This window comes from Microcebus murinus, chromosome 10 (genome assembly GCF_040939455.1).
Source record: "Microcebus murinus isolate Inina chromosome 10, M.murinus_Inina_mat1.0, whole genome shotgun sequence".
Taxonomy (NCBI): Eukaryota; Metazoa; Chordata; class Mammalia; order Primates; family Cheirogaleidae; genus Microcebus; species Microcebus murinus.
Genome location: NC_134113.1, coordinates 51,978,243 through 51,995,704, shown reverse-complemented (window position 1 = coordinate 51,995,704; position 17,462 = coordinate 51,978,243). Strand labels below are relative to the sequence as shown.

General features: G+C 39.9%; 1 long non-coding RNA gene across 1 annotated transcript; it reads right to left on the bottom strand.

Annotated features, from left to right (window-relative positions):
- Positions 1-16,242: 16,242 nt before the first annotated feature.
- On the bottom strand, positions 16,243-17,139 carry LOC105863933 (uncharacterized). Its single transcript, XR_001150742.3, has 3 exons — positions 17,032-17,139; positions 16,710-16,861; positions 16,243-16,337 (listed from the first exon to the last, which is right to left on the bottom strand). It is a non-coding gene; the product is annotated as an uncharacterized LOC105863933 (long non-coding RNA).
- Positions 17,140-17,462: the final 323 nt, after the last annotated feature.

Below are 17,462 nucleotides of genomic sequence, written 5' to 3'. Positions count from 1 at the left end.
AAACCCTCATAAAGATGGACAGGGAAATTTGGGGCTTTTCCCACTTAATCAGCAGACTACAGAGATGTTTCTAGAAATATTTCTCAATACAATATAATTTTTCCAATGAAAAGGTTAAGTGTCCAAAAGAGAAGAGCTCACTTTCAGAAGTCCATACACAGATTAGGCCTAGGCATGTCACATTACATTTGCCTGTCTGGATAGATCAGCTGTTAGCATTGCTGCTCCAGGGAGAGACAGAGTAGAGGGAGGGGCCCAGGACGGGTAGGGAGGTGGCCTGTCAGCTGCTGCATGTGGCATTGCACCTGTGTGCCTACTCAGAGCTCTTTGAAATTTAGTCCCAATTCAGAATACTTCTAGTTACTTGGATGTTGGTAAAGACAAGTACACTGCTTCTTAGTTTTGGCAAAATTGCCCAGGGACATTTCTCTTCTTGCTCATTTTTCTTCTTGGACTCTATAGAATGCTCATTTTCAACTGTTTTGAAATGCAGGCAATCCTGGAAAAAGTAAATGGATTTTTTCCCTCCTTTTCTCAGCACCCTCCAACCAAGCTTTATTTTTTTCCCTAGCAGAGGTCCCAAGTCCTCTCGACCCAGACAACCCAGAACACCTGAACTTTTCATTCAGTGAGTCTATGCCATGTCCAATCCCTGAGTACGGCTGCCCATCCTGCACTTTTGTCTTCCTATTCTGGCTGACTTGGTGTCTCATCATCTTTCTTTCTCTCCATCTAGACCCCTAGGTGAAACTCCTTTCCTTTTTTTATTGTTTGTACTCTCTTTACTATTTGTAGGGTGAAAATCTGGAGAATCAGCAGGTGGTAGTAGAATTTCTATGGATGTTGGCATCAGACAGATTTGGGGTCAGACTCCAGTTTGGCCACTGTTTGGATTTGGGCAAATTATTTAATCCCTCTGAGCTATCATCTGTTCCATGCATATTTCAATAGCTACTTTGCAGGATTTGGGGAGAAATAAATATATGCAGAGTGCCTTCTAGTTAGTGCTAAATAAATGGCACCTGTTATTGTTGTTACTTTAATTATCATTGCTTCAACCTGCTGGCGATTCCTTTCCCTAGACTTCCCCTCACCATGTTCCTGACCATCACCCCAGGGGCACGAGATTTATAATCTGAATTGCTATTTCTCTTGGGCAAGACCAATTGGTTACTGCCCAGGGACGAAAAGCAGCTCCCTTCCCATCCACTTGACCCAATGGTCACATTATTTGCTACAAGGCAATTACAATGAAATGAGACTGGGAGACTTTGCCATAAGCAAGCTACCACCTCCCCTGAGCAAAGTAAAAATATAGAGGCTTTTGGAAAAACCGCAAGTGAGGACTCAAGGTTCTCTTTCAGTTACTTCAAAGGCTAAGGCCCCATTCCAGACATCTCCACAGTATCAGACTTCCTTCTCTCACATTTTAACCGTAGCCACTGACTGCAGCCCATCCTCCTTGGGGAGACGGTGAAGAACTCCTTTGTCTCAGGAGTTGCAGACCTGGGAAATCCTCCTCCTTGCCAACGCATCGCCTCGGTCCGGGTCTCTAGAGAACTCGATGTCCCCAGTGAGGACAAGGCACGCCAGCAGCCTGCGGTGAGCAACTCTGTCAGGCAAATGGCCACCTCCTTTGCCAGAGCAGAGAGAAAAACCAGGCCCCTGGGGCACTAGGCCAGAGAAATGCAGAAAGTCTTCTCTCTCCTGAGTCAGCCGTTTCCCTGAGCCCAAAGGACCTCCCCCGCCTGCTCTCCTCTGACCTCTGTGAGGAATCACGGCTCCTCAACAACACTGATTCAGTGTCCTTGCCCGCTCAACTACCTCCCAGCCCTAGCCTCCTCCCATTCCCGTCCCCAGTCTTCGCTTGTTCTTTCCACAGCACGGAGAAGTCTTGCATGGTCCTTCCCATTCTGACCTGCTGCCCTGAGAGGCACAGATGGAGACATACTTCTTTGCTGAACAACCACCTTGATGACAGCTGCATTTAGGGATGGGGTGAAGGACTGCCGGTTTTTAGGACTTTCCTACTTCTCTGTGTTTGGGCCATTGCTGTTAGCACTGAATTCACAAAGCTGCTAGCAGTAGGCTTGTCAAGTCTTTTGGGGCCAAGCTAGTATTCCTACTCTTTTCCAGAAAATCTACTCTGCCCATGGGCCTGAAAGAGGCAACTCTGGACTCCCATATGACCCTAACTGCATGAGCCATGGCTAATTGGATGAGATATGAACAGATGACCAAAAAGGATCCAATCCTTTGGCTGCACCATTGCCTATGACTTGTGTGGTCTGGCTCAAACAGAGGAGCTGGGCTAATCCAACTTTCTCCCACAAACTGTGTATCAAGATCCATGCAAGCCAGTTGCTATCAGTAGTGTCTGGGAAGCCACCAGAGCCACATGCAAGATAAGTAAGCAGAGGAATTTGGTCAAGACAGAGCAGGAGGAGCAGAAGTAGGGACAGAAGCAGAGACAGAAGGTCATATGGACATCAAGGAAATAGAGTTAACCCAATCATGGCTCCTAGTTCCCAGCTCCACCCTGTAACCTGACTCTACCTGTCATCTTTGTCCTATGAGATTCTTCTATAAACTTTCATTCAGTCCCCTTCTGACTGCAGCTAGTTGAAACAAGATTTTGTTTCTTTGCAACCAAAAGAATCTTGACTAAAGCATAGTTTCCCCCAAATAGATTCCTCCTTCTAATAAGTTTTCTGGACATGCTACATTATAGTTTGAGTCTCCTGTGGGTTTGTCTAAATAATAAAGGTAGCTCTCTCTTTCTGAACACTTTCTTTGTGCCACGCAGTGTGCTAAGAGCTTCACACATATCTCATTTCTTCTCAGAGCAGCCCTGTAATTTACTATTATTATACCTGTTGTACATGTAAGAAAGCTGAGACTTAGAGAATCGAGGACAAATTACCCAACATCATATGCTTTCTAAGTAGCAACGCAGCATCTAAGTCTAGTTGGTATGACTCCAGGTCTGTGCTCCTATCCACCCCCAGGATGTTGTCTTTTGTATAAATGGATGGGCAGGATGAAGCCACGTTACTGCTACCTGAAGAGTGTGGTTATAGGCCTTTATGGGCCTCCCGAGGCTGTCCTGGAAATGGCCAACATCCCAATGCTATAAACCAACATGGATGCCTGAGATGGGACTGAGAATTATGGAGGCCACCAAAGACACTGGTTACAACACCTATTGTCCCACCAGTGGGTCTCAGAGGAGATCAGATGTGTACAACCTCTCCTCCAACCCTGCTCACTTCAGGCTTTTGAAAAGAAATGTGAAGATGAAGATATGTCAGGAAAGGCAGTTATGATTGCAAACTTACTGATAGCACTGATGACTTTTGAGGAACAATTCCCAAATGTATTAAGTAATAGAGAGATCAACTTGATGTTATTTTAATTTTCTTTAATTTATCCCTTGGTAACCCTAACCATCTTTTAAAATGAAGCTTTTCTAAAATAATGTCCTGGAGATTATTGTCATTGTTTCTGTTCCATTGATATACAACCTACAAAAGTTGTTCATTTGTGCAGGAAAAGATAAAAATAAATGCAGTTTGATGGCTTAATGAAGTATAAATGGCAGCATAATATTTACTAAGGTGGTCAAACCCCAATTCTGATCAACTACTATTAGTTATTCATCCAGAGTATCTTCTGGGATCGTAGAAATGGCATTAAATAAAGATGTTTTATGCAAAAACACATTTACCTTTCCAGGACAGATAAATGACGGATATTGGGGGGTGAGTGCATATGTGTGGGGAGGAAGGCAATGATGAAGGCACATGGTAATTAACTGTGCTCTAGAAGTTGGGGTGTGTGTGTGTGTGTGTGTGTGTGTGTGTGTTTAACTGAGCTGTAATTACAGGGCTACTAAAGATGTGAAGTATATACTTAAAGTTTCATCATCACTTTCATTGTAATACTTAGTGAGATTAGTCATTTTAGTTTTTCCCTTTCTATGCCAAAAATGGAATACAGCTGTTTGTGCACTAAAAACCTCCTTTTTAAAGGAAAGTTCTCTTTGTTTATCAAGCCCATTATGCCACTAGGGAGACATGTTTTAAAGCTCCTGCACTGTCAAAATGAAATGAGTAGGAGTGATTGCTTTAGCTCTTTCTTCTAAATAATGACAGGAAGATTGAACACATGGAAGTGCTGCACAAGGATGACACAAAATATCTGTCCAAGTTCGCAGCTGTGCCAGTCCCCTCTCCTTCTGTGGGACATATTTCTGATAACTTTGGTCAGTCGCTAGATTCTTTCTCTGAGCTTCGGAGCACCGCAGGAGTGCTCGGGGGCAGTTCTGCAGTAGCCCCAGTGGAAAGGCAGAGAAGTCCTACATCTTGTCCAGTTTATCACCGAACACGCTGCTGGCTTCTTTTTGTAAGGCTATGCCTCTTAGTCCATCAAATCTAAATCTAAGACTTGTGACCAGCCAAAACCTACGCATCTCCCAAAGTATAAACGTCAAGAATTTGCTTCCGCCAGCACACTAAATATTTGCAGTCGAACAGACCAAAAAGTTTGCAGCTTGGTTAACTTTTAAACAAAGCCCATGTTTATCATTTGTTCTGACCTGTCAAGTTTCTCCAAGAGAGGGAGGTAGTATTTATCTCTCAGCGACGAGTATTTGGAAGGCTCTCATCCTTTTTATTCCAAAGGCAGCCAGTTATTTGGTTCCCAATACAGTCAAGCATCTGATAGGAAACCTACTGTGCTGGTTTGAAGAAGGGATTTTTTTTTAATGGCTCCAACTCTTAATAAGGTTATGCTCTAGTTACCAAGGTAAGACCTAAAGGCATAAAACAAATAACCAACCCAAGTCAAGATACTGAAAGATACTCGTGGCATGGATGGAGAAGTGCAGCTCAGACCAACCTTTGAGAAAGGAGTCATTGCCCGGCTGCAAGGACTGTGGTGAGCACATAGCCCCAGCTCTTAGCCCCTCCAGCTTATAGCCAAGGTCACACACTTCTCAGGAGGCCCTCAGACAATAACCGAGCAAGGCAGTAAGTACACAAGATTGGCAGTTTCCACCCCACAGGTAGTCCTCTAATAGGCTGTCTTTGCTCCAGAACTCTCCGTTGGGCTTGCAGGGACTCTGTCATGTCTGCATGCGGTTTGATGGCTCCCGGTGCCCAATCCTGCTTCTCCTTCTTCTCCTTTCACCACAGTCACTCCTCAAAACGCCCACTGCAATCCCAACTATGTCTCAGGGTCTGATTGCTGGAGATCCTAACCTGCAGCAGTTTCGGAATGTTAGCCGAAGTCACAAAGGGGTTGGGACCGGGACTCTGTGTGAGTGTTAGAGGAGGTGAGTGGGGGGAGGATTGGGAGGGGTACAAAAGTTCCCCAATTGTGACATTGAACAAACTTGGGGCCCCATTGCCTTAGAGGATGCCTGCATATGGAAAGCCAGGGAAGATCAGAGACCAGAGAAGGAGAGCTCAGGGAAGACCATGGCAGTGTAGGCCAGGGAGAGAGGGCACCCCAGGAAAAAGGACAGGGTCCTCCATCGTTCCTCTTCTGAGAAAGAGAGTTTTGTGGCGATGCAGTGGGGGATGTTCCTATCCTGCACCCAGAAAAGCTCGATTGGAGCCCTGGCTCTCTCAGATGGCCTGTGTGACACTGGACAGGCCACTTCACCTCCCTGCACTTCCATTGTCCGATAGGGAGAATGTCAACCCTCCTGTCTACCTCACAGGGCAGTCATGTGGATCCAAGTGAGACAGTACACGGGAAATCATGCCATTGGCTGAGCAACCGTGTGAGAAGTATGAGAGGGTGAGGTCTTATTACCATCCACATCTGAAAGGCTGGGAGGAAGCATGCACAGTGGTGCCCACGGGGCATGAGCTCCTCCTCCAGACACTGAGAGTGTGTACAGCTTGTCCCCTTTGCTGGGGTTGCCCCGCACTTTCCAGCATCATTACTCCAAGTTGAAGTACTGATGCTGCAGATATATTTCAGCAGATCCCTACCTTTTCAAATGCATATCAGTTACTCATTTCATTATTTTCTTCCTAATATATTTATAATTTAATCTGGTGAATCTAAAACAAAATATACACTCATTATTTGTTGACCTGAATTGAATAGATATTTTAATTATTTATTCCAGTGATCTCTAAATGCTTCCACAAGCTACTTTTTTGCAGTATAACAGCCTATTCTTTATATCAGAGTATATGTCACTAGATACTAAAGAACATGTTAGCTACCATGTTCAATACAAGATAATGACTTAGGACAGCAGGAAAACAAATATGCATGGCCTTTATCTTGTCTTCAGTGAATTTTGTGCAGAAAAAGTTACTTAAGACACTAAGATAGTTCCTATGATGTATGAATCGTCTTCTAGACACAAAGAGGGGGAAGATAGATATTATTTTGTTTTGTTTTGTTTTGTTTTTCCTGTTCAGTGTCCTTTCCCCAATTTCTTCTGATAATAACATTCCCACTTTCTGGGGGAGGCCACCCTCCCTATCTCTAGCCAGCTCTAATGGAACTGCCAATCACAGTAACTATAGCCTGCCAGCGTGGGCCCCCAGCCGAGGGAGCCTTCTTCATGGTGCTCACCCCTGGCCTATGTGACCGGCCCAGTAAGGTAGACATAACCTGAACTGCCTAATGGAAGTAATTTATAGATGAATATTCAGGGAATGCAGTTCTCTTCAACCTCTGTGGGGTCAAGGTTGGGCCTTTCCTTACTACATGGAAGTCGTGTGCCGTGGGAGCAAATCAAATCCAGCTCCAAAGGAGAAGAAAGACAAGAGAGAAAGAATGTGGTGAAGCAGAGGAGGAGAAGAAAGAAAAAAATGTAGGATTAAAGAGAGGGAGAAAAGGAGGAGGAAAGAGAAAAGAGAGGTTATAGAGAGAAAGCGAGGCAGAGAAATGGTTATAGAGGAGAATGAAGAGAAAGGAAGTGTGGAGAAGAGAAGAGAGGGAGAAAAGAAAGAGGAAAGAGAGTTCAAAAGAGAGAGATAAAAGAAAAGGAGAGGGCCAACGAGGTGGCTCACCTCTGTAATCCTAGCACCTTGGGAAGCTCAGGCAGAAGGATTGCTTGAGGTCAGGAGTTCAAGACAAGCCTGAGCAACACAGTGAGTTCTCCACAAAAAATAGAAAAATTATCTGGGTGTGGTAGCACGTACCTGTAGTCCAACTATCCAGGAGGCTGAGGCAGGAGGATTGCTTGAGCCCAGGAGTTTGAGACTGCAATGAGCTATCATGACACCATTGCACTCTAGTTCTCTAGCACAGGTAACAGAGTGAGGCTCTGTTTCAAAAAAAAAGAGGGAGAGAGAGAAAAGAGGAAAGAGAAGGGGAAAGACAGATGGAGATTACTAAGAACACTGCATAAATATGTTAATACTCCAGAATTGACAAGGTGAAACGTTTCATTGTTGTCATGTTGACTTACTTGCAAAACCGCGAAAGAATAATATGAAAGTATAACATTTGTGATTGAGAAAATAACATACTTTTCTAGACTGGAGGGCACAAATGATTATAGCATAATTTCAGGATCATTAACTTGAAAATTTTTGAAACACTATGCAAAATGGGGTGATAGGGCTATTATTCCACCATATGTGATTAGATAATTAAGATTCCTCAAGCAGAAACTCTTTGTATTCTCCTAAGTGCTTTGGACATGATAGGTGCTCAGTAAATATCTGTTGAATTAACATGGGAGGGATAGACAGAATGAACACAGTCAAGTTTGGAGGGTCTCAAACTGCACCCCCAAGGCTGCAGCTAAGGCCCCTATAACAAAGTGAGAAGAAACATTTGTTTTCAGCTTTCTCAGCCTCTTCTTTCTGGACACTTTTATCCCCTTCTGGCACCCCACCCCACCCCAACATTTTTGCCACTTCCCGTATAATAAAACCTGCTTTCAAAGGAAAGGCCAACATTCCTGCTAGAATTGTAAAGGGCCAGTAGAACTTAATGGTCTGTTCTTCACAGGGCCCTTCTAAAGGCATTTTAAAAGGAGACCAAGGAAGCAAAGCTTTAAAATCACAGAAGTGAATGTTTATTTCTGGAATTTCCGGCCTCAGTGAGCCAGAGCTGGAAGCATTTAGGATGATGGCAAAGGAGGGCAGGGCCTTCTGGGACCCTCATGGTCTCGTGGGGGGCTTTCGACCTGCTAGCCCTGGGGTGCCAGGAATGCAGAGTCAGGGCTTACGCTCAGAATTCCTGCAATTCTGACCACTGGGTCCCCAAGAGAAACCAATGTGTTTAAGTCTGATTTCATTTGTTTATGTTTTGCATTTTTTTTTCTGGTAGAGAAACAAGGAGTTATTTGACCAATATTGTGCCACTGAAATCACAGAATGTTCCCCAACATTTTTAATGGCCACCCTGAAAAGAACAAATTTATCACTGTTCCACAGCTCCAGAGAGTTTCTGAAAACCTATGAACAAAATAGTTCCTAATAAACTAAACACTCCACCCCCTCTCCCCACACACACACACAAAGGGGCAGGGGTTAACTAAAAATGCTCACCAACGATCAATTTTAGTCTTACTATAGAATTCTTTTAGTCTGTCTCTTCCTCGATTTACTGGTGAGGAAAAGCACATCTTCCTTTGAGGATTTACAGGCATTTTCTGCTTCTAGGCCAGTGATGGCACAAAGTGTTCACCCTGCTTGCCAACTCTGACGGTTTGTGAGTGCCGCACTAGAGCCCTGCCTGACAAAGTTGCTGAAGCCACGTGAGATACAGTACTAGGACTATCAATGCTTGCCACAGGTGCCAAAGGGAAAATTCATCTCATGCCATGAATTGTTCTTGCCACTTGGCAGTCATTCCTCCTTTCGCCTGGTCCCCCTGGAGAAGCAACCCCTTCCTCCAAACCAGCCAATGTACTTTGGCCTCAGAGTAGAGTATAAGACCAGATCTAATCTAATCAGTGTTTCCTATTTTCTTAAGCATAATGATAGTTTTACGGATGGTCAGATGACCCAATCAGAGCCAATAAGACTTTACAAGGAATGCCACACCAAAGACTCTTAATTTTTTCTACAGGATCTCAGCTTGGGAGGCTTTATAGTTTCTAGTAACCATCTTGCAACCATGAGAGAAAGACCTGCCTGAGAATGGAATCAACCCAGAGGAAATGGAAACAAAATTGATGGGAGAAATTCTCCAAGGCCACATCATTGATCTCCATTTAAAGCCTGGCATAATGGCGTATTTTTGCTTTGCTTAAGTTAATTTGGGTTAGATAGTCTATTACCTACAACTAGAAGAATCCTAACTGAAATGGCCATTAATGTAGCTATTTCCTCCCCTGGCTATAATGTCTAACTAATAACTTCTGAAATTAATTTACCATAAGAAAGACATCAAATAAAAATTAAGGGTGAATATTTGTTCATAGAAATTTAGGGATCTTTTACATAATTATAGGACCCCAAGTGCTGGAGAACTTTTAAATGCTCCATAACCCCCCAAAAAATGAGCTTCAAGAAGATCTGAGCCTTACCTCCAATGCACACTACTGGACATCCCCACGTCATTTTAAGAAATAAGAAGGAATCCTCAGAATAGGAAGGTCTTTTCTTATTCTGCCAATGAACCTCAATATAATTAATGAATATTTCCTGAGCACCTTCCACTTGCCAGGTCCTGGTCAAGGAACTGAGTCTACAGAGATGAATATAAAATGTAATCTCTGACATCAGAGTATGACTTCAATCATATGACCTCAAAAGTGCAGGCAAAGAAAGCAAAAAATAGATAAAAGGGATTATATGAAATTAAAAATCTTCTACACAGCAAAGGAAACAATCAACAAAGTAAAGAGATAATCTATGGACTGAGAGAATATATTTCAAACTTTATTATAACTTTAATTTGTAACTCTACCTTTTGTTTTCTACATAACATAGGAGGCTAATACCTTTTTAAAATTATTTATGTTTTTGGACTTACAATATATGCAGATGTAATTTTAGAACATCGGGAACTGAAAAAAAATGGAAAGAGAGCTATAAAGCAGCAACAGTTTGTATGTAATTGATATTAAGTCATTATGAATCTAAATTAGAGTATATAACCTTAGGATATTAAATTTAATTTCCATTGTAACTACAAAGAAAATAGATATAGAACATACATAAAAGGAAAAGAAAAAAGAACTTAAATGTTTCACCACAAAAAAATTGACTAACTACAAAAGAAATTAGTAATGCAAGTAATGAGGGAGAAAAAAATAGAAAACATATAGAAAACAATAGTAAAATAATAGGAGTAAGTTCCTCCTTATCATTCAGCCTTACAAAGGAAAGAAATTCTGTAATAAGTCCATAATTACCATCACACTCAACAGTGAAAAGTTGAAAGCTTTCCCTGTAAGACCAGGAGCAAGGATATTCTATTCACCACTTCTATTCAACATAGTACTAAAAGTTGTAGCCAGAGCAATTAGAAAAGAAAAATAAATAAAAGGCATTCAAATCAGAAAGGAAGAAGTTAAATTGTCTCTGTTTGCAGATGACATCATCTTACATAGAGAAAACTCTACAGACTCGATTATTAATAATAAACTGTTAGAACTAATAAGCAAATTCACTAAAGTTTCAGGATACAAAATCAACATACAAAAATCAGTAGCATTTCTATACACTAACAATGAACTAGCTGAAAAGAAAACTCAAGGAAAACATTCCTATTTCCAATAGCAACCAAAAAAAAAATACTTAGAAATAAATTTAACCAAGATGAAAGATTTATATACTAAAAAGTATAAAATATTGATGAAAGAAATAGATACAAATAAATGGAAAAATGTTCTATTTTCATGGATTGGAATAATTAAGATTGTTAAATTGTCCATACTAAACAAAGTGATCTACAGACTCAATGCAATCTCTATCAAAATTCCAATGACATGTTTCAGAGAAATAGAATAAATAGTCCTAAAATTGATATAGAACCACAAAAGACCCTGAATACCCAGAGCAATCTTAAGCAAAACTAACAAAGCATAAGGCATCACAATGCTGAATTTTAATATCTACTACAAAGCTATAGTAATCAAAACAATATGGTACAGCCATAAAAGACATATAGACAAATGGTACAGAATAGAGAGCCCAGAAATAAATACACACATTTACACTCAATTTTTGACACAGATGCAAGAGTATACAATGGGGAAAAGGTAGTCTTGGCAACAAATGGTATCCACAATGAAGAAAAATAAAATTAAACCTTCACCTCACACCATACACAAAAATTAACTCCAAATGGATTAAAGATATAAATAAAAGTAAAACCCGAAACTGTAAAACTACTAGAAAAAACATAGGGAAAAAGATCTATGACATTGATCTTGGCAATGATTTTTTTAGATATGACCTCAAAAGTACAGGCAAAAAAAGCAAAAAATAGACAAAAGGGATTATATCAAATTAAAAAGCTTCTACACAGCAAAGGAAACAATCAAGAAAGCAAAGAGATAATCTATGTACTGAGAGAATATATTTCAAACCATACATCTCATAAGGGTTTAATATCCAAAATACATAAACAACGCCTACAACTCAATAGTAACAAAAAAAACCCTAATAACCTGATTATAAAATGGGATGAGGAGTTGAATAGACATTTCTCTGAATAAGACATACAAATAACATGTTTATTTTAAAATTGCTCAAAGTCACTAATCATCAGGGATATGCAAATTAAAACCACACTGATATGTTAGAACTATTAGAATGGCTATTATCAAAAAGATGAAAGACAACAAGTGTTAGTGAGGATGTGGAGAAATTGGAACCCTTGTACACTGTTGGTGGGGGTATAAATTAGTACAGCCATTATGGAAACAGTATGGAAGTTCCTCAAAAAATTAAAAAGAAAACTATCATACAATTCAGCAATCCCACTTCTGGGTATGTATCCAAAAGAATTGAAATCAGGATCTTACAGAGATATCTGCAGTCCTGTGTTCACTGCAGCACTATTCACAATAGCCAAGATGTGGAAACAACCTAAATGTTTATTGACAAATGAATGGATAAAGAAAATGTGGCACATACGGACAATGGAATACCATTCGGCCAGTAAAAAGAAGGAAATTGTGCAATACACAACATGGATAAACCCCAAGGATATTATAATGCACTAAATGAAATAAGCCAGTCACAGAAAGACAAACACTGCAAGTTTCCACTCATATGAAGTATCTAAAATATTAGTAGTCAAATTCAAAGAATCAGCAAGTGGAATGGTGGTGTCAGGGGCTAGGAGGCGTGGGAAATGGGAAGTCAGTAATCAATGGGCATGAAGTTTCAGTTAAGCAAGATGAATAAGCTCTAGAGATCTGCTGCACAACATTGTACCTAGAGTCAACAATAACGTATTACACACCTAAACATTTGTTAAGAGGGTAGTTTCCACAATGAGTGTTCTTACCCCAATAAGATAAAACTGAATCCTGGTGCTGACTGAAGAAAAAAAAAATTTAAAACAGAAAAATATAAAATTGAAAATAAAAGATGGATCAAATAAAAGAATAAATTAACAAGGACTCTCAAGTCTCCACAAATGGAGCAAAGGACATACGTAGAGTGGGATTTTGGTGTTGCAGGGCATTTTAACTTGTATGTGTGTTTACTTACTAAATATGTGTTACAGGATATGCTATTTCTCATTCATGACATTTCTATTCCAACAGTCTAACAAGAGGACTTGGTTATGCTAGTGAAGATGATAGTTCTTTTTATTTTTTTTTAATTTTTTTTATTTCATCGTAATACGGGGAAGATGATAGTTCTTGAAACTACTTACCCAGTATTGCAATAATTTCTCCCTACAACTATGCTAACTGTAGCTACCAACTGTATAATAAACCACTTGATTTGTTATTATGTCTGTGTATATACATAAAAATTTGGGGTAAGACTTGGAAGTTGTAATTTCTAAATTCAACATCTCTCATCGTGGCTGCCCACCTACAGTAAGTCACATGCTTTCTTACTCTTGGAGCTGTGCCCACTGTGATATATGCTACATGCTGGTGCCCCTGTCACCATAGCTCTTTGATCCAGGGTGGACACTGCCCCACACTGCCCCAATCAGACTCTTTCTCCCAGAAGAATTGGGAATCTGGTTTTAAAAGACTCAGGACCTCTAGAGCTGAGTCATTTAACATGGTCTTTACATTTCCATGGTGCCTCCTCTGCCCTAGGCCCACCTGTTCAACTCTTTCTTAGACCCTATGAGTCTTCAAGATCATTTTAATAAATTCCCTATTTTTTAAGTCACTTTCTATGACTTCTCACCAAAAGAACCTCCCTAACTAATAAAGCAGCAGTGTTACTGGAAATTATCAATATTCCTTATTGATTCCAATGTCTCAAGGACTGTGTGCCCTACTATTAAGGACATTTTACTCCATGAGTTATAGAATGCCTTATAAGATAAAAGGGAAATAATTTGATTGCATTCTTGTTAGAAGTCCAAACTTTAAGAAGAGATAACTTCATAAGAAAACTCTTTTACACATTTTTAAAGAAAATACCACACACCCTGAGGTCCCACCTTAATGCTCTACTTAGGGCCCATGCAGTGGGATCTAACACAACTCTAAAAGAAGAAAGTGGTTTGAAACAGCTACAGGATCTTCCATGCCAGTTCAGCAACCCTATATATAACATCTCTAACTTATGCTCCAGTCCTAAGTGAAAAGACTGGTCCTCAGGTTCATCAGGTTCTTCCAGCAATGGCCAGACATGTTTTGAAAGCTGACCTTTTCAGAATCCTTTCTATATTGAGAGGAGAAAAACAGTCATGTGTCGCTTAATGACTAGGATATGCTCTCAGAAATGCGTCATTAGGCGATGTCATCGTCGTGGGAACATCGTAGAATGTACTCACGCAAACCTAGATGGTGTAGCCCACTCCACCCCTAGGCTATACGGTACAGCCTCGGCTTCTGGGCTACAAATCTGTACGGCATGTTACTGTAGTGAATACTGTAGGCACTTGTAACACAGTGCTAAATATTTTTGTGTCTAAACGTATCTAAACATAGAAAGGTACAGTAAAAATATGGTATGAAAGAGTTGTAAAAGGTACACCCACATAGAGCACTTACCTTGAACGGAACTTGCAGCACTGGGAGTTGCCCTGGGTGAGTGAGTGGTGAGTGAATGTGACGGCCTAGGACGTCCCTGTGCACAACTGTAGTCTTTATAAACACTGTACACTTAGGCTACACTAAAGAGATTTTAAAATAGTTTTCTTTCTTCAATAATAAATTGCCCTTAGTTTTGCTGCACCTTTGTACTTTATGAGCGTCTTAATTTTTTTTAACTTTTTTACCCTTTTGTAATAACACTTAGTTCAAAATACGAAGACATTATACAGCTCTATGAAAATATTTTTTATTTATATCCCTATTCTAGAAGCTTTTTTCAATTTTTAAAGTTTGTTTAACTTTTTAAATTTTTTTGTTAAAAACGAAGACGCAAACACACACGTTAGCCTAGGCCCACACAGGGTCAGGATCACCGACATCACTGTCTTTCACCTCCACATCTCGTCCCACTGGAGGGTGTTCGGGGGCAGTAACACACATGGAGCTGTCATCTCCCACGATGACAGTGCCTTCTTCTGGAACACTTCCTTGAGGAGCTGCCTGAGGCTGTTTTTACAGTTAACTTTTTAAATTCAGTAAGTAGAAGGAGAATGTTCTAAAATAATGATAAAACGCATAGCATAGTAAATGCATAAACTAGTAACACAGTTGTTTATCATCAGTAGCAAGTATTATGTGCTATACATAATTGTGCTGTTATACTTTTACATGATTGTCAGTGCCGCCGTTTGCTTACGCCCACATACCACAAACACGTTAGCAATGCATTGCACTGCTTTATGATGGTGATGTCACCAGGCAATAGGGATTTCTCAGCTCCATTATAATCTTCTGGGGCCACTATTGTTGATGTTCATCATTGACCAAAACATGGTTATGTAGCACATGACTATGTATTATATACATAAGAAAATTCAATTTTATAATTTAAAGCAGGCACTGAAAGTCACAATGGTGAGCCAACAAGAGATGTTTCTAAATTCTGAAAGAGGATATGTTTCTATTAATTTATTATTATACCACATATGCTGTTATTTATACTCTAATGCTATTTATGCTAATAGGCCTTTTAAGTGTCCTTGACACTGACCTTTTTGCATCATACATCAAAATCCCTCATTAGTTGAAATAAGATGACTAACAACCAATGTTTAACTTTCCATATCTGTTATCTATTAGTACAAACACAAGAAGAGAAATTCGAATCCCAGATGTTCGAGTGAATATTTTATTTTAAAAACAAACCTCCCCGAAAACCTTCCCTCTATTTCTTTTTAACAAATATGCAAATAAGAAGAGATTAAGTTTTATTAGAGGTTTCCTTTGGTAATTTCAGTTTTGATTAAAAAAATGCTTCAGATGCTTAGAAAATTATCAAATTGTACTGGGCAGCAGAAAATAGTAAAAGTAACTTTAAATTCACAAATCTTGTGTGTTATCAGTGGCACCCAAATCATCCACAAACTGTTCTGCCCACAGCAAAAGACCAAAGGAAGACACCTTCACCACCAGCACCCTAACTCTTCTACAGCCTCCATGAGCCCACCTATCGGCAGTCTTCCTGACCTCTATAGCAAATGAACTTTTAACAATACTCCATAGTATTAACAGGAGAATATACTGGTAGCTGAAACTTTCATCAAAGCCTTTGTAGATAAGAGTGGGTCTCTTTCTGGTGAGAGTCGCATGAAAGGCAATTTGCCATGGACTTCCCAAAGATGAGGCTGCCTTCTTTCCACTAAAGGAGACCATTAATGTCTGAGGCTTTTGAAACATTTAACTATTCACTTAAATTTAGGGAAATTGGTGTTACCAAAAAGTTCCAGCAAATATAATTGAGTCTTCCTCAGAGAGCAGTGATACTGGCCCGCAAACCATAGTTTACATTCCATCTTCAAAGTGAGATAATGCAAGAATGCCAAAAATTCAACAGAGGCTTCTCAAGTAACAATCTTGTCCTTGAGAAAGCACTGGGATTCTGAGCTGTGGAATTTTCCACCCATTTATCCTTTCATTTTCCATCTTCTTTGCCTTCAAGTGTCAATTGACTCCTCTCAGTCACAGCTGTACAAATCACAGGACTTTTTTTTTTAATTGGCATAAGACATATACATTATTCATCACTTCAGTTTCATTTGGAGGGAATCCAATAAAGAATCAATTTCATTTTCCAATAAAATATTTGAAGCTGCTTTTTCCCCTGCAAGAGACAGAGCAGAAAACTCCATGATCTATGTAAGTACAACATTTTTTTGCCTATCAGAGCATGTGTGAATTGGATTTTACTAAAATGTAGACCTGTTTGGTTTTTTTTTCTGCTATGCTTCATAGTACTGGTGTATAAGTGTGTAACAAATTCAATGTTATTATTAGTTTGTGAGGCCTTATATACCATAATACCAGGAACACTCTGTGCTTTGCCTAGCAAATATTGACTTAAAAGGACACTTTGTTGACATTTGTGCTACATCCTTGATAGAAAGCATGTACAAATTTGCAGGATTGGTTTTCCTCTAACTGTAAATACAGTGGAGCAGAAAACTAAAGTGATGATTAGACATAAAGTAATTACCTTTGCCTCTGGGTTATGGACTGAACTAGAACCCAGGTGAAGGTCATGATGATTTTCCTTTAGCAGAATCTTCTGTCGGGCGGGTGCCAAGGCTCAAAACACACACATACCCCTTCGCATTTGACAGAATCTAGTTCTGATTCACAAAAATCCTACATGAAAACAAGGTAGAAAAGATGTCAGCATTGGTATTGAGATGCATGTCAGCTGTATGTGCTTCCCACAAAGGTAAGTTAATTATATGATATGAGGATAAATCTTCCTGTCTTCCAGGAGACAGTTTGCCACCCCGCTCCGTAACAGGGTTATAGAAGGCACTTACAGAATAGCAGGGAAAAGTGTCCATCTGTCACCTAATTCCTGTGTCCTCATGTTCCACCCAACTCTCCAGGACTGAAAAATTAAGTCCTTAAATAGTAACCATCAACTTGCAAATCAAAATGCTGGGGAAAAAAAAAAAAAAAAAAGAAGTGGTGAGATCAATGTTCTCAGTCCAAAGATAAAAGTTACGTTATAAAAGAGTCAGGCATGGTTTATAAACAAAACAAAACAAAACTTTCTCAACATCTCGTAACCATCTCATTAACCAATACTCTCTCATCATGAGTGATCACAGTCATTCAGAGTCAGAAGCAAACTATGGAGAGAGATCAGTCTGCAGGCAAGTGGAGACAAGGCAGCATAAAGGGAGAGCTAGGTGTGTGAGGAAAATGATGAAATGGACATACTTTAGTGCTTATTTCATAAGGAAGA